This window comes from Pelobates fuscus, chromosome 2, assembly GCF_036172605.1.
Source record: "Pelobates fuscus isolate aPelFus1 chromosome 2, aPelFus1.pri, whole genome shotgun sequence".
Lineage (NCBI taxonomy): Eukaryota > Metazoa > Chordata > Amphibia > Anura > Pelobatidae > Pelobates > Pelobates fuscus.
Genome location: NC_086318.1, coordinates 202,780,255 through 202,807,336, shown reverse-complemented (window position 1 = coordinate 202,807,336; position 27,082 = coordinate 202,780,255).

The following is a 27,082-nucleotide window of genomic DNA, read 5'->3' as shown; positions in this document are numbered from 1 at the left end:
GGAAAAAGGTAAGTTTTTACCCCTTTCCCCTTTCCAGAGCCGGGCGGGAGGGGGTCCCTGAGGGTGGGGGCACCCTCAGGGCACTCTAGTGCCAGGAAAACGAGTATGCTTTCCTGGCACTAGAGTGGTCCTTTAATGGGGGTGAGGATTAATTAAGGGGGTGTGGATTAATTAAGGGGGTGTGAGGATTAATTAAGGGGGTGTATTAATTAAGGGGGGTGTGGATTAATTAAGGGGGCTGTATTAAGGGGGGTGTATTAATTAAGGGGGTGTGGATTAATTAAGGGGGGTGTATTAATTAATTAAGGGGTGTGTATTAATTAATGGGGGCGAGTATTAATTAAGGGGGTGTATTAAGGGGGTGTGGATTAATTAAGGGGGGTGTGAGGATTAATTAAGGGATGTGTATTAATTTAGGGGGGTGTATTAATTAAGGGGAGTGAGGATTAATTAAGGGGGTGTAGTAATTAAGGGGGGTGTGGATTAATTAAGGGGGTGTATTAATTAAGGGGGGTGTGGATTAATTAAGGGGGCTGTATTAATTAAGGGGGGAGTGGGGATTAATTAAGGGATGTGTATTAATTTAGGGGGGTGTATTAATTAAGGGGAGTGAGGATTAATTAAGGGGGTGTAGTAATTAAGGGGGGTGTGGATTAATTAAGGGGGTGTATTAATTAAGGGGGGTGTGGATTAATTAAGGGGGCTGTATTAATTAAGGGGGGAGTGGGGATTAATTAAGGGATGTGTATTTAGGGGGGTGTATTAATTAAGGGGAGTGAGGATTAATGAAGGGGGTGTATTAATTAATGGGGGTGAGTATTAATTAAGGGGGTGTATTAATTAATGGGGGTGAGTATTAATTAAGGGGGTGTATTAAGGGGGTGTGGATTAATTAAGGGGGGTGTGAGGATTAATTAAGGGGGGTGTGAGGATTAATTAAGGGGGGTGTATTAATTAAGGGGGGTGTGAGGATTAATTAAGGGGGGTGTATTAATTAAGGGGGAGTGAGGATTAATTAAGGGGGGTGGATTAATTAAGGGGGAGTGAGGATTAATTAAGGGGGGTGGATTAATTAAGGGGCAGTGAGGATTAATTAAGGGGGGTGTGGGTTAATTAAGGGGGGTGTATTAATTAAGGGGGGTGTGTATTAATTAAGGGGAGTGTATTAATTAAGGGAAAGTGAGGATTAATTAAGGGGGTGTATTAATTAAGGGGAGTGAGGATTAATTAAAGGGGTGTATTAATTAATGGGGTGTATTAATTAAGGGGGTGTATTAAGTAAGGGGAGTGTATTAATTAAGGGGCAGTGAGGATTAATTAAGGGGTGTGTGTATTAATTGAGGGGGGTGTATTAATTGAGGGGGGTGTATTAATTAAGGGGTGGTGTGGATTAATTAAGGGGGGTGTATTAATTAAGGGGGTTTATTAAGGGGTGTGTGGATTAATTAAGGGGGGTGTGGATTAATTAAGGAGGTGTATTAATTAAGGGTGGTGTGGATTAATTAAAGGGGGAGGTTTAAATAATGGGGGTGCAGGTTTTTTTTATTATGGGGGTTGCAGTATTCTATTTATTAAGGGAGGATGTGCACTGCAGATTTTTGTTTTTTGTTAAGGGGGTGTGCAGGGTTTTTATAAGGGGGGTGTGCAGGTTTTTTGTTATTAAGAGGGGTTGTGCACGTTTTTGTTTTTTATTAAGGGGGTGTGCAGGGTTTTTTATTAAGGGGGTGTGCAGGATTTTTATGTGTAGGGAGTGAATGAAATTTATGTGATTGCGGTGCAGGGTTTTTATGTGTAGGGAGTGTATGACATTTATGTGATCGGGGTGCAGGGTTTTTATATGAAGGGCGAGACAAGGGGCTTTGTAGAAAGGGGCAGGGCAGGAGTTTTCTAGAAGGTTCTCACCAGCCCCTTTCTACAAAAGCACTGGTCTTCCCCCTTCTACAAAACTGGCGCATTTTACAAATTTTACAAGCAGTTTACAAATGTGTGCAATAAATATTATTGAAAACATTGAAAAAAATTTGGGTGTTTTCTTAAATTTTTATTACTCAGGGTCCGCCCCGGGTGCCAAATGCTCTAGGTACGCCCCTGGTCACCAGAACAACTACAGCTTATTGAATTTGTTCTGGTGAGTAGAATCATTACCTTCAGGCTTTTTGCTGTAAACACTGTCTTTTCAGAGAAAATGCAGTGTTTACATTACAGCCTAGTGATAATTTCACTGGCCACTCCTCAAATAACTGTTATAGATCCTTCCTGGGTCATGGCTGCCTAAAATGCATCCAAACATTCAGTATCTCCTCCCTCTGCATGCAGACACTGAACTTTCCTCATAGAGATTCATTGATTCAATTCATCTCTGTGAGGAGATGCTGATTGGACAGGGCTGTGTTTGAATGAAGCTGGCTCTGCCTCTGATCTGCCTCCTTGTCAGTCTCAGCCTATCCTATGGGGAAGCACTGTGATTGGATCAGGCTACCACTTCTGATGATGTCAGCAGACAGCTTGTTTTTTTCTGAGACAGCATGCAGAGTTATAGCTTCAGGCTTAAATACAGTAAGGAATACAGTAAGATGTTGCTATATTTATGGAGGCATGAGGGGCCCAGGGGGGCTAGATGGTGGTTTTAACACTATAGGGTCAGGAATACATGTTTGTGTTCCTGATCCTATAGTGATCCTTAAACGATTTTGTAAATCCCTCCCTATTTTTAATTTGTTTGCACTATTATTGTTTTCTATGTGTGTTTTTGAGGTTTTATCCCTGCATAAAAAAATAGTTACAACAATACTATGGGTTTAACAGAAAGCAAGAAAAAAAAAGTAAAACATTTAAAGGGATATCACTTTATTTTTGAGTTTGCACGATAAGCACGATAAAAATGCTTTTACCCACAGTCACTTCAAGGGTCTGACCTAGTTCATATTCCCAATCATGTCTAATGTGCTTTTATGGGGGGGGGAGGGGGGGAAAGGGGAGGGGGGGCAGCAAACACTTATGGGAGGGGCACAAGAGGGCAATTCCTAAATCCTGGACTGGTAGGGGTTCCTTGAGGAATGAGTTGAGAACCCCTGGATAAAAAAGAAAACAGATACCTTTTAATAGAGACAAAGATTTTATAAAAGCGTACCAGGTATAGAATATGTATAAAAATACTAAGAGAACTCATCAGCTTAAGGCTGTGTAAAATATTGAGCGACAGGATAAAACTTTATAGTGAGAGTAAAAAAAAAAAGGAAAGAAAATAAAAATAGCCTTTTGCTATTTTTTCTCTCACTTGCACATACTGTAAATGCCTGACAGTTTTGAGGACCTAGTTACAGCAATTTAATGTAGCTGTGTTTCATAATTGTTAGCCTTCGTGCTAGGGGCCCTTGAAGGCACACTGAAGGTTAGTCTATTTATTCTGTTGAGTTACTTATTTTATTTTTATTTTTGGGGGTGGTTGAAATTTTACATTTTATGACAAGTTAGTGTCTTTTGTCTTTTTTACTCTCTACACTATAATATTTTGTTCCGTCCCTCAATATTTGACACAACCCTGAAGCTGGATTGGTAAACTGATTAATCCTCTTAGTATTCCCATGTATATTGAATCTATACCTGATCCTCTTTTGTGTATTATCTTTGTCCCTATTAAAAATTAGCTTTTTTTCACCTCTTGTTCATTTTTCTTTTTCAGGAATACAGAACATAGTCTTGGGTAACAGAAAGCACAAAATGGCAATGATGTATTTATATCTTTGCCGTCTTTAGTTCCATACTTGAGACAATGTGTCGATGTGAGCATTTGCGTACCCAGGAAACAGGAAATGACCGTAACATGGCAGTGGTAATGGGGTTTAGATTTCTATTTGCATACAAATGCTAGTGTGATGTATTTTTTTTATCAGAAAGGTGGGAAATTAATAATGCCTTTGGTTCTGTGTAAAGTATTCAATTTCAGTATACACGTTGTCATTCGCAGAGGAAGGTGTTAGCCTGAAATTTAGGGTTACTCGACCTTCAACCCAGTAGTACATTGATTTGAGGTTACAATTTGTGGGGATCTGTATAACCTATGTATGGCACTAAATGCAATATGTATACTTTTGTTTATGTACCAGTTTTGTGAATAATAGGATATTTTGTCCCCCTAGCTCATTAACATATCTACCTTAATTATACTGTATATATGTTTTATATTACTGTGTATGACATTTTTATGCAATATGTATACTTTTGCATATATGCTCATCTATGCAAATACAAACTTTATGTATTATCACACATTTTAAACTACAAACATTTTGGGATACTATTTATTATTAACCCCTTAACCCCTTAAGACCGCAGCCAAATGTACAAGTTGTGATCCAAAAAAAACGTAAACAAAACCTGGCATTTGCGCTACATGTCTGTCCAACCGTAATTCACCTCTTTCATATTAAATGCACCCACACTTATTATATATCATTTTATTCAGGGGAAACAGGGCTTACGTTTAACATCAAATATTTAGGTATGGAACATAATTTAATATGAAAAAAATATTACAAAAATGGGAGAAAATAAGATTTATTTTTATTTTTTTAGTTCTACGTGACATTCTAACTGTGAATGTCATAATACTGTTTGCTTTTACTGCAATACAATACACATATTTGTATTCAGCGATGTCTCACATGTAAAACAGTACCCCCTATGTACAGGTTTTATGGTGTTTTGGGAAGTTACAGGGTCAAATATAGCATGTTACATATTTCAGTTTTTTCACATTGAAATTCGCCAGATTGGTTACGTTGCCTTTGAGACCATATGGTAGCCCAGAAATAAGAATTACCCCCATGATGGCATACCATTTGCAAAAGTAGACAACCCAAGGTATTGCAAATGTAGTATGTCCAGTCTTTTTTAGTAGCCACTTGGTCACAAACACTGGCCAAAGTTAGTGTTAATATTTGAAAATGCAAAAAAACTAATTTGAACGCAAATTTTGGCCAGTGTTTGTGACTAAGTGGCTAATAAAAAAAAAAAACATACCCTGGGTTGTCTACTATTATCATGGGGATAATTTTCATTCCTGGGCTACCATACGGTCTCAAAGGCAACCTGGCGAATTTTAATGTGAAAAATCTGAAACGCAAACCTTATATTTGACTCTGTAACTTTTGAAAACACCATAAAACCTTTACATGAGGGGTACTGTTATACTCAGGAGACTTTGCTGAATACAAATATTAGTGTTTCAAAACATTAAAACGTATCACAACAATTATATCGTCAGTGTAAGTGCCATTTGTGTGAAAAATGCAAAAAATGTCACTGTCACTGACGATATCGTCGTTGTAATATATTTTACTGTTTTGAAACACTAATATTTGTGTTCAGCGAAGTCTTCCGAGTAAAACAGTACCCCCCATGTACAGGTTTTATGGTGTCTTGGAAAGTTACAGGGTTAAATATAGTGCTAGCAAATTAAATTCCCTACAGTTTCAGCAGGGGTTGTCAGGCAGGTCCCGCTAATTGTAATTAATAAAATGACCTAATTATGTAAAATTATTACATAAATATATGCGTAGAATTATTATATATATAGGTGTGTATATATATATATATGTGTGCATATATATGTATATAATTTTTTTAATTATTTTTATTTATATATAGGTATATATTTAGTGATATATACGTATATACTTATGTATATATATATATATATATTATTTTGTTCTACATGTATTTTGATATCAATATATATATTAATTTTAAAATACAGTTAGAACGAAATTACGCATGTTTATATATTTTTTATCTATTTATTTTGTATTATTTTTTTTATTTTATTTTTTAACGTATTTATATATATTTTTTTTATTATATATAAATATATATATAATAAAAATTATATATATATTTAATCAATATAATTGTACGTGTATTTTGATATTAATATATATATAATTATGTATATATTAATATTAAAATACATGTAGACAGTGTATGTATATTTATGTGTATATGTGTATATGTGTATATATATACTTAGATCATATATAAAATAAATATATATATATGATCTAAGTATATATAATCTTATTTTTACACTGTTTTAACTGATTTTATTTGAATTTCAGACAGCAGGGGGAGTACCTGTCATTACAGGCATTCCCCCTGCTGGCACTGCCTTGGACGGCTATGCCGTCCATGTGATCGCGTGGTCCTCGCAAGGACCTCGCGATCACATGGCCCTGGGGGGCCGAAGAGGACGGAGGGGGACTCCCTGGGCTCCCAGGTAAGTCCCCCATACCGCGATCGCCGGCGTGGGATCGCCAGCGACCGGGTAAGTACATAAGATCGCAGGACGTTCTATGCCGCCCTGCGGATTTTAGAGCCATATAAATAAGGACGGCATAGAACGTCCTGCGGTCTTAAGGGGTTAAGGACAGAGCCAAATGTACACGTTGTGAACAAAACAAAACGTAAACAAAACCTGGCATTTGCGCTATATGTCTGTCCAACCGTAATTCACCTCTTTCATATTAAATTCACCCCCCTTATTATATATCATTTTATTCAGGGGAAACAGGGCTTTCATTTAATATCAAATATTTAGCTATGAAACATAATTTAATAGGAAAAAAATATAAAAAAATGGGAGAAAATAAGATTTTTTTTATTTTTTTAGTTCTACATGACATTTTAACTGTCAATGTCATAGTACTGTTTGCTTTTACTGCAATAAAATACACATATTTGTATTTAGCAAAGTCTCACGTGTAAAACAGTACCCCCTATGTACAGGTTTTATGGTGTTTTGGGAAGTTACAGGGTCAAATATAGCGTGTTACATTTGAAATTGAAATTCGCCAGATTGGTTACGTTGCCTTTGAGACTGTATAGTAGCCCAAGAAATAAATGTACACCCATAATGGCATACCATTTGCAATAGTAGACAACCCAAGGTATTGCAAATGGGGTATGTCCAGTCTTTTTTAGTAGCCATTTGGTCACAAACACTGGCCAAAGTTAGCGTTAGTATTTGTTTGTGTGTGAAAAATTAAAAAAAACGCCAATTTTGGCTAGTGTTTGTTACTAAGTGGCTACTAAAAAGACTGGACATACCCCATTTGCAATACCTTGGGTTTTCTACTATTGCAAATAGTATGCCATCATAGGGGTAATTTTCATTCTTGGGCTACCATAGGGTCATAAAGGCAACGTAAGCAATCTGGCGAATTTTAATGTGAAAGAAATGAAACACAAGCCTTATATTTGATGCTGTAATTTTTGAAAACACCATAAAACCTGTACATGAGGGGTACTGTTGTACTCGGGAGACTTTACTGAACACAAATATTTGATTCATAGATTCATAGATTCATAGATTTAAAGGAATCCATGTTTGAAATGAGGCAAAAATGTGATTCCTTGTTAAACTAATGTGCATATGCTGACCCAGAATCTTTGCGGTAGTAACATCACTGCAGATTTGTGATTTCTGTGGAAAAAGCAAATCTTATGGCTTGTTTGGTGTGTAGATTTTTGTTTAACATTGTATTAACTATATTTTTATACAAATATATTGTATCCAGGCTCTCATTATTTAACAAAATGTTGACTGTGTTTTGAAATAGGTGCAAATGTAAAATCTAAATGCTAATTTGTCCCGAATTCTTGTTTGATTCTTTTCTAGATGTAGCTAATAGGTAGACATCAGAAATAAATCACTCTGTGCATTCACATCATTAAAATTGTCAGGCAAAGGGCTGGGTAATTAATAAAAACAAAGAGAGAAGTTATAGCCAAGCTTGAGGCTGCGCCATACACTAGACAGTGATTAAACATAATATAATTTGCATTCTTTATGCTGCATTAATACTAATGCAAATTTTCTGTGCTTCATAAAAAAGGGAGAGAAATCCCTATGACATATTTATCTAGGAAGTAATACTAATTTCTGCTTTATCTTTGTTGCTATTTTCTTTAAGGAATTACGCAAGGGTGTATTCAAAATATAAAGTATTCCATAAAGTGTGCAAACAAGGTTATTCACTAAACCCCGTATTTGTCCAGATGGACATTCCACTATAGTGGACACAGGGAGACTTAGACATAAGAGATAGCTGGGGAACCATGCCTCGTGGTCGACATACGAACGACGACCACCCTGCATTCGGTTATAATTAAGAGGTGTCTGCGGCTAACCACAACGTTCTAATTGGGATCAACAGGTTAACCAGCAGCACACTTCTCTTCTGGGTGGCCGTCCGTTCGGCAAGTTCATTCGGTAAAAAGTCAAACATACGAATAGGGGTATACGAACAGGCAATTCCACTAAAGGAGGCAAACTAGACAAACCAGCAATAATAGTTATACAGATGGGTCTGTCACACCAACTAAGCCACAATTAATTTGCCTCCTTACATCTGAGACCGTATCCCTTTCGCAGTCAGCTCTACTAGCCTGCACAGAGGTTACTTGGTGTTGCCACCTTTTAGTATTCCTAAATGTGAGATCGGCAGATGAGCCTTACTTTTGTACATACTTTGGTTGATGTTTAGCTTATTTTTATTTCTTCTTTTGTCCTGGCTTATGTTTAAAAACAAAAAATGAGATTCCCTATCACATGATTTGGTAGCTTCCCAGGAGCTGAAAATATATATATATTTTTCTGCAATACACTCAGCTCTGCTAACAAATTATACATGTAGCTTCCATCTCTGTTGTTGTCCTTCTGTTTGCCAGACCTGCCATGCTAACATTGCATCACTAATATACACCTGGCCTCTGAAACAATTTAAGAGGTCTCCAATCTTCTCAAACAAATTTTTGAATTTCAATTTAAGGGTATTAATAAATCTATTGATAGTGCTTTACACCTTATCTATTCTCACTACTGCAAAATGACTGTATAGGAAATGCAACAAAGTAAAACAGAAGATGAGCTCCATTAGGTATAATTCAAAATGCAAACTCAGCAGTCCATCCTTTTCATATTCCAGGATAAACTGGATGATCTTGAAAATTGCAGCCACAGGAAAACTTATGATTCATTGACTTTCCCACATTGATCAAGCCTGCTGACCTTCCTCGCATGCTCCTGTCCTGGTTACAGCACAACTTCCAACTGTCTATTAATTCTGCCTCCCCACTTATTATTCAAAAACTGTCTGGGCCCTGACAGCTCAAAAGAGGCGTACACCGGTCATAGCCAAGTTCCTCAACTACAAGGATACTATATGAATCCTCACTGCCTTCTAACAGCAACCCTTTTGATACCACCTTTTTTAACGACTATTCAGCTCAATATACCCACCACAGATTAACTTTTATGACCATCTGTACAGCAACTCATAAGAAAGGCATTGCTTTTTCCCTCATTTATCCAGCCACTCTACATCTCCACTCTCTCTACCAAATCTGTAGCTGAGGCTAAAACATTCATACACAGTTTACTGCCAGATTGCGTGTCCTCATCCCCATGCTCTTTAGGTCCATCTTCCCCCTCCCATGATGAGCAATGATTTTTCAGTTATGTTTTTCTTTTTTTCACCTCAACTGCTCTGGCTGTAACCGGTGGCTGTATCTTTTTGCATCTTCTTGAACCTTCTTTCTACTGAGCTATTAGCTGAACTCCTTGTGGCTACACAACCCTGATCAAAGTGTTTGTCTTGCAATTTTAGCCTCTCAAGAGTAAAAAAATAAAAATAACAAATCTTGCCAAACATCAGTCCCATATCACCTTTCTTCATGAAATACCTGTCCAAAATGTCTACCGCTTAGTTCAAGTCTCCCTGGATACACACCTGTCTTTCTGCTAAAAACAACTCTAAGTCTCAAGGAGTGATGATTTTGCTTCATATTACTCTGCTCCATGTGCACCATAGTTTGAGATTGACACAGAAGGCCATTCCTATTGAATCTAACTGTTCATATTTGTTGTTGCATTGCAAATGTATATTTTTGTGTTTTGTGTATCATTTTGTGTCTCCATTTAAGAGGGAGATTGGCCAAAGATTTTTTTACAAGCAGTAATGCCTAGACTATCCCCACAGGCTGGAGATATTTACCTTGGATAAGGTGCATAGGTAGACATAGTCACTTTCCTTGTACTACAGAATATGCTACAGAATTTTGTACTATTAAGTTTTTATATATATCTTTACCTTGAGTTAAACCTCTTTATTGGCAATCACTAATAAAGACAGAAACTTTGGGAATTTCTTCTGCTAAAGATCACATTCATTAGTCAGGGGTTAAGCCTAAGGGCTTTGGAATTTTTAAACCTGACTTCTCTCAACATAAATTGGTCAAGTGTTTATTCTACACTGTTTAATTATATCTCCAGTAAACACACAAACACAGATTTCCTTTGTGGAAGAGTGTTTTAGTTCAATTTTCTATTTCTAATAACAAGAGTTAAGCCCTGAGCCACCATTGGAGTGTCTCTGGTAATTTTATTTAGCGTAAGGGGCCTTGCAAGCGCAGACCACTTCAAGCTGAATATCTATCAGTAAGAGGTTTGCCTGGTTTTAGAAGAGTAAGCCTCATGCATGAACCTCAATAATTTGCAGTGACAAATCACCTTTTGAATAGCAGGAGTTGAAAAGTACTGTAAGGTATGGGGCAAGATTCTACTTGAAAATTTGATAGTAGCAATTGATCAGACCTGCAGGACTGTGTGACTTGTGGGAAGGCAGAGGTAATGGCTGTCAGGATCTCCTGGGTGTCGAACTCTCTAGTCAAGTGGTCATAGTACTGTGTGTTTAACCAAGGTAAATGTATAGAAGCTAGAAATGTGTCAATTATTGTCCTGGGTGGTCACGTAAGTGGAGCCATCTTCTCAAAATGTTTTGTGTAGTATGATGCAAATTCATTATGCTTTGGTTCTGGGGTTAATGATTTTATCACCATGTGCAGACATAGATGGATGATTTTGTGTGCTTGTGTGCTTGTTTCTTAAGTTGTAAAGCTAAAAGAGCTCTTGCTCTAGCTCCCTTTGGCAAACAACCTCTGCTTCAACCAGCGTATAATTAAATTACATTTATGGAGTTTGTTACAGCTCTGTAGATCTTGTAACTGGGAGTAATGGATTAAAAAAACATATATATTTATATATATTTTTGTCTATTAAGTTAGCAGGCATGTTTTATAAGAGTACCTCTAATGAAGGCTTTGAATGCAAGCTACACCGATACGATCAAGATGTCTGGTGTGTCTTTGGTCTCAAAATACATTTACAGATCCTCTCTAATGGAGGCTACCAAAACCGGATCCATAAATAATTGTTCATTGAGATGCCAAGAGCTGGAGCCGTTAGAAGGAAAGGTTTCATTCAACTTAGGAGTGATAGGTGTATGGTATCACCATGTGAACACTCTTGTAGTAGTTGCTTGCACCCTATTAATAGTGATTAATGCATTAGAAATCTGTTAATATGGCAGTCTCTGTGACATGGACAGCTTTTGAGATTTTGTTATATGTGCAGTGTGTCCCGACAATGAGGAGTTTAGCGTGGGCTCCAGTAAAAAGTTAGTTTCCCACCATAAGAACAGTCCCTACAGAATGTCTCTGTATCAAATGAAATATCTTGTGTAAAACTGATTATCATGTGGGCCATAGCTATTTACCAAGGTGTAAGGCACCTCATTAATTTTACATTGGAGTAAGAGCTATTTGCCCTCTTTATTACCAATTTTGTTGATAAGAGAAAAATACTTTCTTTGCTGATGAGGATCGACACACCTCTTTTTTTTAAACAGTGATAGTTAATTGGATATTGAGCAGAGGGAAATTTAGGACTTCGTCATGATTTGAAATATGTTTCTTGAAAACATAGGATGTGTTCTTTATGTTTCTTCTCTTTTTGTACGGCTAAACACGTCTTCAAATTCAGTCTCTTAGCATTTAGGGGTGAAAATGTAAGGACCATCTCATAGTATGTAATATTGTAAAGTAAAAAATTACACCTATATTATCCATTGGGTCATAGGAAGAACAACACCGCTCTAATGGTTTATTTGTGGGAGTATATAGAAAGCTGTCTGTCTTAGTAAGCTTACAATGAGTATGCCATTTGTCCAACTTAAACAACAACTAAGAAAACTGTGACTGGTAAATGTAGAGACGTCAGTCCCTTCATTTACCAGTCAGAGCACTCTGATTGGATGGCTTAAACCAACCAACCAGAGTGCTCTGAGCCTAATTGCAGGGTGGAGCAAGGCTTTATAAGCCTTCCCCCGCTGTGCAGAGCTCAGTTTGCGCGGTGCCCTCCATGGGTGAACATGGATTATTTTTTTTTGCGCTCTGTTTTTATTTTGGTTGTTTTTTTAAAGTGCGACGGATATTATGGATTTTAATTTGGCCTTTTTTTGCGGCTGAAAAAATAAGATTTTTTTTTTTTTTACAGGTACCTATTTATTTGTCCCCCCTCACTATTTTTAGGGTGAGGGGGGTGTGTATGGGTTAATTATTTTTTAGGAGGGGGGTGACTAGGAGCTAGGGGACCCGCTCAGGGGTGGGGGCCAGGGTGGAGGACAATAGGTCCCTCCCCCTTATTGTTATTTAGGGCCCCCGCCCACTGCTCAGGGGTGGGGGCCGGGGCAGGACAATAGGTCCCGTCCTCCCTTATACTATTTTACTGCCACCACCTGCCGTTCAGGGGTGGGGGCCGGATGGGGGGGGAGACTTTTCTTTGTTGTTTTTTTTTTTACAGTGAGCAGCCATAGGCTGCTCACTATTTAATAGACATGCCCCTACTTGCGGTATAGTAAGTAATCTTTACTTAGTATTAGTAAATGTGACTGAAAGACCAATTTACGTCTTTCAGCCTTTTGGTAGATAGCTCTATCTACTTATTCATTCCTGTCATTCCATTGACAGGCTAAGTAACTTACATTTTATATGAATATGTGTTACTTGATCGTTGTTCTTCATTCTTCCACTGGGTAAGTATATTAGTACTTCGGCAATACTGTGCTTCGGAACCTCGGCACTTCGACACTTCGGAACTTTTGAAATTCGGCACTTCTGCAAATTGGTCAATTCAGCTATTCGGACATTCGGAAGTATCTGAATGTCCGAATTGCCCGAAATTCGTCTGAATTGACATTCAGAACTAAACGAATTGCACATGTCTAATGATTTCGTTACCCGCTCATGGCATGAATAGACAACAATGGCAAGCCCTACTGGGCCGTGAACACTAACAAATACTGATAGCTGTAAAACAAACAGAATGTCCTCACACAAGGCGCTGTGGAGGGGTTTATATAATTATTAACAAAACAAAACAATACCCTACGTCCCAACGTCCAATTAGTGGGTCCTACGAGCCGAACCTTCCACAGTTTACCTAACTATGGATCCAATAGAGTGAGAAAAGTACCAGGAAAGGAAGAAAAAAAATTATGAGCTAACATTTTCTTTGATACATTAAAAATCCTTATCTCCCACACAAGAAAAAAAGTTTTAACTATATGTTTTAAATATGCCCCAATCATCTCTAATATATTCAATTTGAGGCTTTTATTGATATTAATAGATTTACTAGAAAATTCTGTTTGAATTTATTTTCAATAAGAATGAAATTTTAAGTCAAGGTGAAGTCTTAACTGTAGTTAATGATGACAAAAATAATGCTATTAAACATAATAATTTTAAGAAGAAGTCTACGTTTTAGCCGCAATTTCGTAAATCACAAAGCATGAAAGTGTTTGAAAAAGCATGCCTAGAAAAAATTTATCCAAAAAAAACGTTTAACAAAATATGAACAGAACTTATCTTTTAAAGAAAGGAAGGTTATGAAAGATCTTAAACAAGACCCTTCCATCATAATCAAACCAGCGGATAAAGGTGGATGGGGTAGTTATTGAATTGTTAGAGATTTAAATAGATCTCAACTATTGCATAATAAAGAAAGACACCACACAATACAAGACAAAAACAATTCAATCATTTTTAGTTATTCCAGTAATATCGGTGTTTTTAAAAATAATAATAAATAAAAACTTTCATATTCTTAAACAAGAACATGATATTTATGATATTATAGGTGAGAAATCTAGATTTCTTTTTAGAGGGGAAAAAAATATTAAACAGATTTTAACCTCTATTTATGTTGAAAAAGAGAAAGGAAGGTAATTTTCTGGAGGATTGCTCCAAGAATCAAAAGAAAGGAAAATGTTATCCACTACAGCAAAAAATAATTTTAATGTTCTTTCTTTTATTCCATGTGAATCCAAAAATGTTATTTATTTATTAAAATGTTCGTGTGGATTACAATATATAGGGAATACATCGAGATCCCTTAATACTAGAATAAATGAACACATTAGAAATATTAAAATTGGATTTTTAAACCAGTCTCTCTAAGCACTTTTTGGAAACCCAAAACTCAAATCCTAAAGAGATGGAATTTATGGCAATCCAAAAAGTCTCAACTCATTGGAGAGGTGGAAATTATACTTTTAACTTTAGTAAAAAAGAGGTCAATTAGATATTGGAGTTAAAGACCTTGTGCCCAAAAGGGCTAAACATCGATTTTGAAATTGGACCAATTCTCTAATAAAAGTGTCCTTTTTTAAACTGATTTATTTTTTAACCAGTTTTACCAAATATCTGCTTTTAAAATGAATTTAGTATGTGTTATGGTTGCCCCAGGCTAGCTGAGAGTTGGACCGCTTGGATGTCCTTGTCCCTGATCCTGGAGAGCGGTAGAAAGTCCCAATTCAGCACCTAACGATCTTCCTGCAAGTGTAAAAGTATTCCTGGAGCTCTGAGCAGAGCTAGTGATCAGCATTTCCCTACAACATGAGTCGAGGCTGCGAGTTGAGGGTAAGAATTCAGGTTTATTGAGAAGAAAGGTATTGCTTATATACACATTTTCAGGCCAGGGGCACACCTCTCTGTACCTGATGGAACACAGTGTGACAAGGGACATAAACCAATAAGAACAAAGTGCATCTTTCCGAACCCTCCCCTCTATCCTGGAGATAATCAGTTTAAATAGTTACAGTAACGTAATTATCTCCAGGTACAGGAAATATTCTGGAGTTGAAATTATAACACACCCGATAAAAAATGCATAACTCATATAATACAGTATTTAACTTATATGTCCAACATATCCCCAGATAGCTTGCATCTGAGCGCACAAGATGTCCAAAAAGCACTCAGATCTCACAAATATAGTGGGAACGCCATGGGGATAAAGTTTGTCTCCAGGGGCGTTTGGTAAAAGTCAACCCAGAAATAGCTCCACAATATTCAGGCATAGGGTCGGTCTAGCCTCCAGAGTCTAAAAGTACCGAACGGCATGGTGTTCGTTTGTTTAGGCACGAACGGACAGAGGTCTGGGGATCCCAGCGGGATTCGTGAATAATTGTGTCCGAGAACAGTACCAGAACGTCAACAACCAAGTCCTGCTGGGCGTTTGGCAGCTAAAGATGGCCACTGCCACGTGTTCTTGCATACGAACGACGACCACCTAGCCGTTCGTCAATTTAGCTGCAGTTAACTACAAACCGCAGCTTCTGGGTGGCTAATAAGGGGCACACTCCTCATGCAGGGTGGTCGGTCATTCGGCAGTTTGTTTGGTAATTGAGAGGTGAACGGGGTTAACAAGCCAAAACCGCAGCTTCTGGGTGGTTAATAGGCGGCACACTCCATATGCCGGGTGATCAGTCATTCGTTCATATGAATGACCTGGTGGATGTTTTTCGTGGTTTTATTTGGGGAAAACAAACAGAAACAATGTAGCAAAGAAAGGGGGTAACAGAGACAGAGTGGCAGACAGAGGGTACTTTGTAACAGTATGTTTCTTTTGTTTCCTGGTAATAATTAATTTATTGTTATTCCCTTTATCTTCTTGCCCTCACTTTTTCCATCTTTAAAAATGGTGATCTCTGTGAACTTCCCCTTTCTGAGTGTAATACATATGTTCGACTTTATGGACAAGCTCTTTTGAGCGAAATTTACAGCCACACAACTTGACGTCCGCTGGAAGAGTGAACGACGTACATAACCGGAAGTGGTTGTCTCACGTGATTTGCAGCGATTTGGAATAGACACATGGCCATCTTGAGAAGGTCACAAGGACGTCTATTGAGGATATAGCTCTATCCTCCATATTGAATGTGTCAAAATCGATCCGGAACTTCCTTGTAAGGTCAAGGGGTTGGTTCTGCTTTAAATTAACACATGTGTATTGTTTTTATATGATTATTTGTGCTACATAAGAATTTTCTGTCTACTTGTTATATCATATGCACCTGAGGAACCTACTCTGCAAGGTCGAAACGTGTTGTGCTTGTTTTTTTTTTTAAATTACTTTTTGTTTAAATAAACGTTATCTACCTATTTTATCTGGTTCCTGAATTATTACTCAGAGGATATCATCGCCTTCTGGGGGACCTGAACTCACTGTTGTACCTGCATCTGATTGATGAAAACGTCATTACAGTTTAGAGACGACTTATATGGGCTCTAGATATTGTAAGTGTTCCAAATTGTTTTCACTTTTAATTCTGTATATACATACTTTCCTATGATGGCCTTTTATGTTTACAGTATCTAGGTATTTTACAAAAATACCAAGAAAACCATCTGCCATTGTGTGCGCAATCACCCTATTCCTGTATTCAATTGTTTGTTTGGAAGTGTTGTTAGTGACTAAACACTTGGTTATTTTTAGCTGCACTAGGTTTTTTCTTTTACATTTTGGACTTTTAGCGCCACATATTCTCTTTTTTACCTTCTGTCTTATTGATTTTGCTATACTCTGCAGAGAGGGGGGGGGGGGTAAAAAGGAGAATACTGTCTCCCACACCTTCCATGGAAAATGGCGACCTTGCAAGTTATAACTCTCAATGCTCAAGGCTTAAACACTCCAGAAAAGCGCTAATAAGCCCTAACAGAACTCCATAATTTAAAAGCTTATATAGCCTTCATTCAAGAAATCAATTTTCGAAGGGATGTAGCACCAAATTTCCGTAATTACAAATTCCTGACTGGCTACTGTAACGAAGCGTTGATGGACGCTTCCTAGCTTGCGCCGAGGACCACAAGCACCGCACCGGACACCACAGCCACCACAGACTCCACAACCGCCGAAGCTTAACTGGAGCCTCGCTGTCTTCCTTCCACCCTGGATCAGCTTCTGTCCTCCAGGACCGTGTGGGGAAGACCTCTCCTCCAGGAGAGCGTATCCGGAACAAGCTCTTAAAAGAGCTAAGTGATTAAAGGTGCTGGAACACCCAGCCTGGTTTTTATTACCATTTTGTAAATACAGGACCACCCACAGGGAGGGACAAAACAACCAATCATACACGTACATCATTGAAACCACTCCCAGTAATTACACACAAAATCCTCCCTTCTGTCTGTGATATAATTATGGTTTAACATAATTATCACAGACAGTAAAAATACAGTTTTTACACATACACTGTAACTTTAAAACCATACATTCAATCTCCATAAAAATTACATCAAACATAAACACTTCCAAAAATCATACAAATCCCTCCAGCGGATCAAAAGTTAAGTGGAAGTCCTTTATGACCGACCGCAAACACAATTTCCTGCCCAAAACAGTTCCATAGATTTGGGCTGTGCGGTCGGTCAATTTCATGCAGAAAAACGAGCGTTCGAATCTTCGAACGGGACTTAGTCTCTGGAGCTGAAAGTTCAGTATGGAAGAAGGTAAGGGTCAGCGGTGTTCGTGTATTTGCGCATCCGATTTTAGTTCCACAGAATCTTTAGCATACACTGCTGACCGCGTTCGAATGAACAAAGATGGCTGCCGCCACGTGTTCGACTGTCGAATGGCGGCCACCCAGCGATCGGCAATTAACCTGCTGTAACCTCACAGCCTGAGAGGTAAATTGCCTGCACACTTTAACTTCTGGGTGGTCCACCTGTGTGGTACTTGGTTCAGTAAGCCCTATTTACTGAACCAAGAGGGAGAAAGCCAGGAACAATGTATTTTACAGGTCTGGGGACATAGTCTTAAAGGGGCATTGTTCACCAAAGTCACAAGATGTCCCCAGATGGTTCTTAAAGGGCCATACACACCCAATAAAAGTCCATAAGTTTTCAGGGGCACAATCTTCCAGGGGCCATAGTCATGAGGAAGGAGGCTGGCAAACAGGCTTCTCCACAATCCAGGTAAGCAGGGCAATTTATCATTTAAAGGGCCAGTTACAAATAGCAATTTGTAACAGCTACTTTGGCCATTATGCAGAGGCGAAGACACGTGGGGATTGCCATTCTGTTATCCACACAGGTACCATTTACGTACGATCACAAAACTGACGACTCAGGGAGGTTTTTAATGGTAAAGGGAAAAATAGTCCACAACATGGTTACATTTGTAAACATTTATTTACCAAACAGGAATCAATGGATGCGACCTCCAGATCCTCCACACACTTGACCTCCGTACGCAAACAATTCTCACACATACTTGACCTATAACAACTATACGACTGTTGGCGAATCCTGCATCCAACCATGAAAGACTACTCCTATTATTCACCTGCCACACACAAATACTCAAGCTTGGATATGTTCTTTATCCCACATAGATTCGTACACCTAGTTAGCTCATGTACATATGGCCCAATAACATGGTCAGACAATGCACCCCTGTCTCTGGTCGTCAGAATCCCCTCTCTGCCATGAAAATGTTTCCAGTGGAAGTTAAACAACATGTTACTTAACGACAAAGACATCACCTCACAAATACACACCTCAATTCAACACTACGTTTGAGAAAATACTGGAGGAGATAAATCCGATCAAAAAACGTGGTAGGCACACCAATGTGTAATTTGGGGCCAGATGATAGCCCTTGCCTCTAAACATAAAAAGATCCGGGAAGCTAAATTAAAATCCCTCACTGACGAAATAAGGGCACTTAAATTGTCCCACAAATTACCTGACATTATGGAAGCCTTACACGAATGCTTTTCTAAGTTATACAATCTGAGAGACGCACCCCCGACTCAAACAGACATTGTAAATTTCCTTGCCCTTAGGGTAAAGACCAAAATCCCTGAAGAAGCATCACTCACAGCAGCAGAATTTGATAAAGCAGTCGAAGCACTACCCTTAAACAAAAACCCAGGCCCAGATGGGTTTACGGCTAAGTATTACAAACTGTTTACTGGACAACCACTTTCTACAAGCCTTTAATACACTCTCAAATACTCACACACTCCCAGCATCTGCTCTAGAGGCACACAACACTGTCACCAAAACAAGGGAAGGACCCTATGAATTGTGGCAGTTATCGACCAATATCTCTGAGCAACATAGATCTTAAACTCAGAAAATACTTATACTGGTGGAGCGCATTCTTTAGAGAGACCTTGATAGTCTTGAAGTCACTCTGGCTCAGATTCACATATAAATAAACAAATGAAGAAAATATAGTAGTGAAGTACTGCTTAAGAGATTTAAACAAAAGGTATAAACAAGCACTGCTTAAAAAAAATAAAGGGAACACAAAAATAACACATCCTTACACATCTTTACATAGATGAATGTGCGGACAACAAAATCACACAAAAGTTAAAAAATGGAAATCAAATTTTTCAACCCATGGAGGTCTGGATTTGGAGTCACACTCAAAATTAAAGTGGAAAAACACACTACAAGCTGATACAACTTTGATGTAATGTCCTTAAAACAAGTCAAAATGAGGCTCAGTAGTGTGCGGCCTCCACCTGCCTGTATGACCTCCCTACAACACCTGTGCATTCTCCTGATGAGGTGGCGGATGGTCTCCTGAGGGATCTCCTCCCAGACCTGGACTAAAGCATCTGCCAACTCCTGGACAGTCTGTGGTGCAATGTGACGTTGGTGGATGAAGCGAGACATGATGTCCCAGATGTGCTCAATTGGATTCAGGTCTGGGGAACGGGCGGGCCAGTCCATAGCATCAATGCCTTAGTCTTGCAGGAACTGCTGACACACTCTAGCCACATGAGGTCTAGCATTGTCTTGCATTAGGAGGAACCCAGGGCCAACCGCACCAGCATATGGTCTCACAAAGGGTCTGAGGATCTTATCTCGGTACCTAATGGCAGTCAGGCTACCTCTGTTGAGCACATGGAGGGCTGTGGGGCCCCCCAAATAAATGCCACCCCACACCATTACTGACCCACTGCCAAACCGGTCATGCTGGAGGATGTTGCAGGCAGCAGAACATTCTCCACGGCGTCTCCAGACTCTGTCACGTCTGTCACATGTGCTCAGTGTGAACCAGTGCGAATTTGCCAATCTTGGTGTTCTCTGGCAAATGCAAAACGTCCTGCACGGTGTTGGGCTGTAAGCACAACCCCCACCTGTGGACCACCCTCATGGAGTCTGTTTTTGACCATTTGAGCAGACACATGCACATTTGTGGCCTGCTGGAGGTCATTTTGCAGGGCTCTGGCAGTGCTCCTCCTGTTCCTCCTTGCACAAAGGCGGAGGTAGAGGTCCTGCTGCTGGGTTGTTGCCCTCCTACGGCCTCCTCCACGTCTCCTGATGTACTGGCTGTGGTGTATTACCAAACTCTATAAATTATTATGTACGCATACATATATAAACTCTGGTCTGTCTACTTTAACAAATATGTATTCAGAGTCAAAACAACAACAACATACAAATAATGACACACAATCTAACTAACTATACCAACAACAACAACAGCAACAACAACCTAACTAACAATAACAACTAAATCTTATAAAATCACCAGATCCCACTCACAGTTCACCATGATAAAAAAATTAGCCCATGTCTGCTTAAGGGTCTGCTCAGTAGCACAGCCAAGAAGGAACAGGGAGGAATGGGGATAGGGGGAAGTGGTTACCTCTTTCCTGACTTGTAAAGGTATTGAATTACCCAATTACCATACCAAAGGGTAAAGCTTATCCCCACTGTAAGAAAGGCACACATGAGCTTGGTCACATGATCCCTGGTCACCATATTAGTTTGATGACAGAATGTCACCACATTCCCTCACTTTTTTTCTCTTATGTTGAGCACATTTAAAAGTGAGAGAAAGAATATAGTCAAACAGGGGTTGCATCACCCCACAATACCCCAATTTCTATTGTTTTAAGTTATTCCGTTTTTAAATTAACCACTGCCCTAGTGGGTTGGTAAGAACCCTGGTAGTGGTTCATTAATATTATATGGTAATGTGTTCATGTTAAGTAGTAAAACCTAGACACAATCAACCCCATTCAGTAATTATCACTAGTTTAAGACACAATATGATGTTTAGTTTCGCCTGGGACTGGAATCTGAAGACTGTGACTGATCTGTGTGCTTGATAGCTGTGATTTTAGAATGAACTCTCCTTGAATATTGTCTTTGCCAATCCATTACAAAGCTTGAGGTTTGTAGGTTTAATGACACATGCAAGTTCATGAGTGTAGGGGAAACTCATTCTGCGACCACCTTGAAATTACACAAATTCCTGCATCTTGCTGTTACTTTACCCTCATTCTGGGCTGTGTTAATAGTTTGACTTGGTAATCTCAGCACTTCTTCATCTGTATAGTATCCATTTTCAGGATAATAGTTTGTCTTGGTAATCCCGGTACTTCTTCAACTGTATAGTAAACTGTGACAGGACATGTCAGTTACCTTCGCCTATCTGGGCCTTCCAAATAAAATGTTATTTGAATCAAACACAGACAATGAAATATGTACAACAGTAATCAGCGTATTGTCTTGTGTCAAAGGCTTAACTAGTTTTGTCTAATAAAATCTATTTGGTTGTGGTGTCTTAAGGCTATGTTTACATTTTAGAGGTACCGTAGGTAAAAGACCCACAAATGTCTCCTAAAATTTTGATTAATTTAGACATTTACTCCACACCTGATGGAGAGTTGAACACAAAACCATATTAGTTATTTTATAATTTACTGATGAATACATGCAATAATCACAAAATGTACATAGTTTTAAAAAAAAAAAACAAAGCATCAAAGATGGAGAGAGAAGAAAAAAAATGTAGATTGAATGCTACCATTACACAGGTTGGCAGCGTGCAATCTATAGAAAACTGTTGCTATTCAAAAATCAAGATCAAAATTCAACTTGAGGCTATATATTTGTTAGGAACCAAAAAAAGAAAAGAAAAATGCTTTTAATGTTTTTACTGTTGTAAACCAACAGAAAGTTACACTATCACATCTCTCCAGTGTGATCAAATATAAGCCTCACGTTGGCAACAATTCACTTAATCTATGAATTTATAATTATTAATCCAGCATCAAAAAAATAAATAAAACATAGCTGGCAGTGCAGGCGTGCTAAACTAATAAAAACAAAAATGATTTGGAATTTGGTCCACCTGACTGTAATTAATGAATTTAGAGGCTTATCCTTAATATGAAAAAATATATATATATATAAATACATACTAAGGTCCTCTTTAAACTGGAGTGTTTCGAGATAATGGTGAGACAGATAAAATATAGAAACAAAAGAAAAACAAACATACATACAGATGTAGAGGACAACAAAAAAGTATGGAAGTTATTCATTGCTGGGGACCCCCAATTGATCAGTATTTCCCTCCCTCATCTGTTCCCTAAGTGCTTTCACGTCTGCCTCCAATCTCTTAGTCTGTCTCTTTAGGTCACAGTAGTCTCTATTTCCTTCTTTATTCCTCCAATTATCCCAATTCTGTCTATTGATCTGATGCTCATCCCATCTATGGTTCCTTTTCCAATTATTCTCCCAATAACTGTTCCTGTTGTTTCTCTGTTTTCCTTGCCAACTGTGATTTTCCCAGTTCTCTCTCCTTTTTAGCCTCTCCCAGGTATTATTATTATTCCAATTATTATTGATTACCTTAGGCCCCTCCCATCTATTTTTCTCAATTATCTCCCATTACATTGCTTCCTTTAGCACTGTCCCTATTCCTATGGTCCCTCTGTGGATATCTCCATCTTTTGTCAAAGTCCTGTTTTGGTCTCCAGTTCTCATTATCCCTCTTGTTCTGAGGTACATCCCACCTCTGGCTTCTCCATTTACCATCTAAATCTCTACCAGAGTCAACCTTGAATGTTCTTATGGCTGAAACAGAGAAGGCCTGTTCTGAGGAAGGATGCTTAATCCACCAATTGTCAGCTCTAGTTAGTACCATTTCTAAGTCTGCTGGTGTTGGATTAAAAAGCCTGACAAATTCTTGACACTCCCAGGGAAGGGCTTCCATTACTTTAGCAATGTGTTCTGGTGAGCCCAAACCACCAGGTGCTGTTGAGGTTGGCGTAGTGTATACCAGAAAAATGTCCTTTGAGCTACCTCTCTAGGACCATCCCCTGGCCTCATCATAATATTAGCTATTTCTTTCTCTATACTGAGTAGATAGAAATTAGTTGCAGCAATTCTTCCTGCCTGATCAGACACACTGTTATTGAATCCCAATAGTCTACTAGCCAAAGGACCCATAGCATATTCTAAAAGTTCTGCCCATTCCTCTAAGTTAAGACCTCCTTTTTTAGCTCTATTTGCTCCCCTCATAAACCAGTGTGTAAAAGTATTAAAGTCGTTATTTGGCATACTTCCCCACCATTTCTGGAAATGTTCTTTGTCTGTGATTGACATAGTCCTTGTCTGTCTTGAGAAACTAGTAGGCATTTTTCTTGCATTAAAGTGTTCAGTTATTATTAAAGGGGCTTGTGGGACACAGTTAACAATTGGCACATTTCCCTTGTGTTTGGTTCCCAGCACTAGTTCTGTACTTTTAGATATAAAATGAGACTGGCCTGGGCATACTTTAGGAATCTCCTTATCCCATTTAGTTGTGTTTTCATTAGTTTTTATTTTATATTCCATGACTAGGTTTTGGAGTTCAGTGATCTTAGCACTATTTGCATCTCTCTGTTGTTCTATTTCCTTTAATTCCTTCTCCAACCCCTCAATCATTTTGTTTGTTCTTAGGGCAGCTATTTTAAAACAATCTCTTTCATCAAGAGCATCTTCCATTTTATTAGTGGTTACTAAATTAGCTTGCTGCAATTCGAGTACCATGCTTGCCAAACCCCCTATTGCAGCAATAACCGCTTGTGCCACCAAGCTTTTCCTTTTCTTAATATTGCACTTTTTATTAGTACCAATTTGTGTCAAAACATCCATGAAACCTTCATATTTTCCACAATTGGGGCCTGCTGGTTCTGGAAGCTCATATGGTCCATCATGTTTGTCAATGTCATTCTTGAAGTACTCTAGTACTTCTGCATAAAAATACTTAGTACCTAGAAATGACATTTTAAAACCGACCTCTCCCTGACTTTTTAATCGAAATAGACCAGCAGACTAAGTAAAAAAACAACAAGCTTTTAACAATGGGATTAATTTAAAAAACAACTGAAACTGGCTCCAAAGAGATTGAGCCATTTGAGAAACTTAATTACATTAACCTATTCAAACAAACTCTTGTCTTTTAAGAAAAAAACGTCACAGTCTCAATACAACAAATGACCACAGATAGCAAAACACAAAACCACTCTTCTGCCTTTGTTTGATTACAAATAAACATAATGATTTAAAGGAAGATATGGGAACTGGAAAATACCTGACTGTAACTTCAGCACAATGATAATTCCCAACCATATAACAATCTAACAGGCACCTTTACTTTATAATATTTACCTCAAATACAAACTGTTCATTTTCTATTAAACACACTCCAGTGTAAAAATGGAAATGTTAGCCTGGCTAAACAATAGCCACCACACTGTATTAGCCCCAATACCTTTATCATGTAAACACAATGCTCCTACCCAGAATTCAATTGTTCAAACAGACAAAAGATAACCAAAAAGCAGTGAAACCACAAAATGTACAAAGTGTAACATCTAAAAAAAATCACAATAAATTCAGTTTAGGTCTAGTTAGTTGCAACAGGAGAGAGACAATACAGCACATGGGCTATTAAAAATGGCTGAAACTTCAATAGTACCAATGCAGTGCAACTATTCAATCTTTCCCTTTAATCACCAATACTTTAAAACTGTGCAGAAACAAAATTAAACTATAAATGCTACAATTTGCAACAAAATATGATGTCAGTCACAATGCACAAACATTATGCTCCTATCCTGAATTCAATGGTTCAAACAGACTAAATAGCAAACGTTTTTATTTTTGTTATCTTTTAACTTAGAATGCAGTGAAGCCACACAATTTAACACCTAAGAAAACAATTAAAATATATTAGGTTTCATTCTAGTTAGTTGCAACAAGAGAGAGACAATATAGCACATGGGCAATTAAAAAGGGCCAAAACATCAATGCAGGTTCCAATGCAGTGAAACTATTCAATTTTCCCCTTTTATCACCAATATCTTAAAACTGTGCATAAACATTAAGTTAAACCTATAAATGATACAATTTGCAACAAAATATGTTCTGTCCGTCACAATACACAAATTCAAAACAGTCAACAAAACACATATGTATATTTGTTTCAACAAAATGAATCCTATGCTATAAAGTCTCTTGCTCATAGATTATGTATCAATATGGTAGTTATTGCGCCTCACAAACATTTGTGGTAGAAGTCTAAAATCCATGGTCGCCAAATGTGGTTTATTACCAAACTCTATAAATTATTATGTACACATACATATATAAACTCTGGTCCTGTCAGGATCGGGACAGGGATCCAACACGCAGAGTACAGACAGTAGAAAGGTACGTATACCGGACCTTAGAATGGCCGGACTAACGTACGGAGATATAGAGAATGGTCAAAGGCAAGCCGAGGTCGAGGGAACGAGAAGACAGGTAAGCGAGGAACAAGCCGAGTAAAAGGGTAATAGAGATAAGCAGAGTAAATCAAACAAGCCGGGTCGGAACCAAAAGGATAACTGGAATACAAGAGCGCTGGGTGACTAGACAGGCTAGAACCACGACAGGGCAATGAGCAAATGGAAGAAGCACTGTTAAATAAACTGGCTCAGGAGAGTAGACACGCCTCTGACGAGTCCTGATTAGTCTCCAGACAATGGAGTGACAGGTCGGTCCGGGTTGGCGTCATGACGTCGACTGCTGGGCGTCGTGTTACAAAAGGAAGTGGATCCCTCGCGGCCGGCGTGTAAATGACCGGGAGGACCGCGAGAGACGAGGGAAACAGCCCTTCTGGACGGATAAACTTCTAAGTCTCTACCTCTCTCAGAGGTAGAGACTTCAGGTACCCTGACGGGTCCATCTACTTTAACAAATATTTATTCAGAGACAAAACAACAACAACAACATACAAATAATGACACACAATCTAACTAACTATACAAACAACAACAACAACAACAGCAACAACAACCTAACTAACAATAACAACTAAATCTTATAAAATTCACCAGATCCCACTCACAGTTCACCATGATAAAAATTAACCCATGTCTGCTTAAGGGTCTGCTCAGTATCACAGCCAAGAAGGAACAGGGAGGAATGGGGATAGGGGGAAGTGGTTACCTCTTTCCTGACTTGTAAATGTATTGAATTACCCAATTACCATATCAAAGGGTAAAGCTTATCCCACTGTAAGAAAGGCATACATGAGCTTGGTCACATGACTCCTGGTCACCATATTAGTTTGATGACATAATGTCACCACACTGGCCTGTCTCCTTGTAGCGCCTCCATGCTCTGGACACTACGCTGACAGACACAGCAAACCTTCTTGCCACAGCTCGCATTGATGTGCCATCCTGGATGAGCTGCACTACCCGAGCCACTTGTGTGGGTTGTAGACTCCGTCTCATGCTACCACTAGAGTGAAAGCACCGCCAGCATTCAAAAGTGACCAAATCATCAGCCAGGAAGCATAGGAACTGAGAAGTGGTCTGTGGTCACCATCTGCAGAACCACTCCTTTATTGGGGGTGTCTGGCTAATTGCCTATAATTTCCACCTGTTGTCTATCCCATTTGCACAACAGCATGTGAAATTGATTGTCACTCAATGTTGCTTCCTAAGTGGACAGTTTGATTTCACAGAAGTGTGATTGACTTGGAGTTACATTGTGTTGTTTAAGTGTTCCCTTTATTTTTTTGAGCAGTGTATAAATAGACAATAAATACTATCTT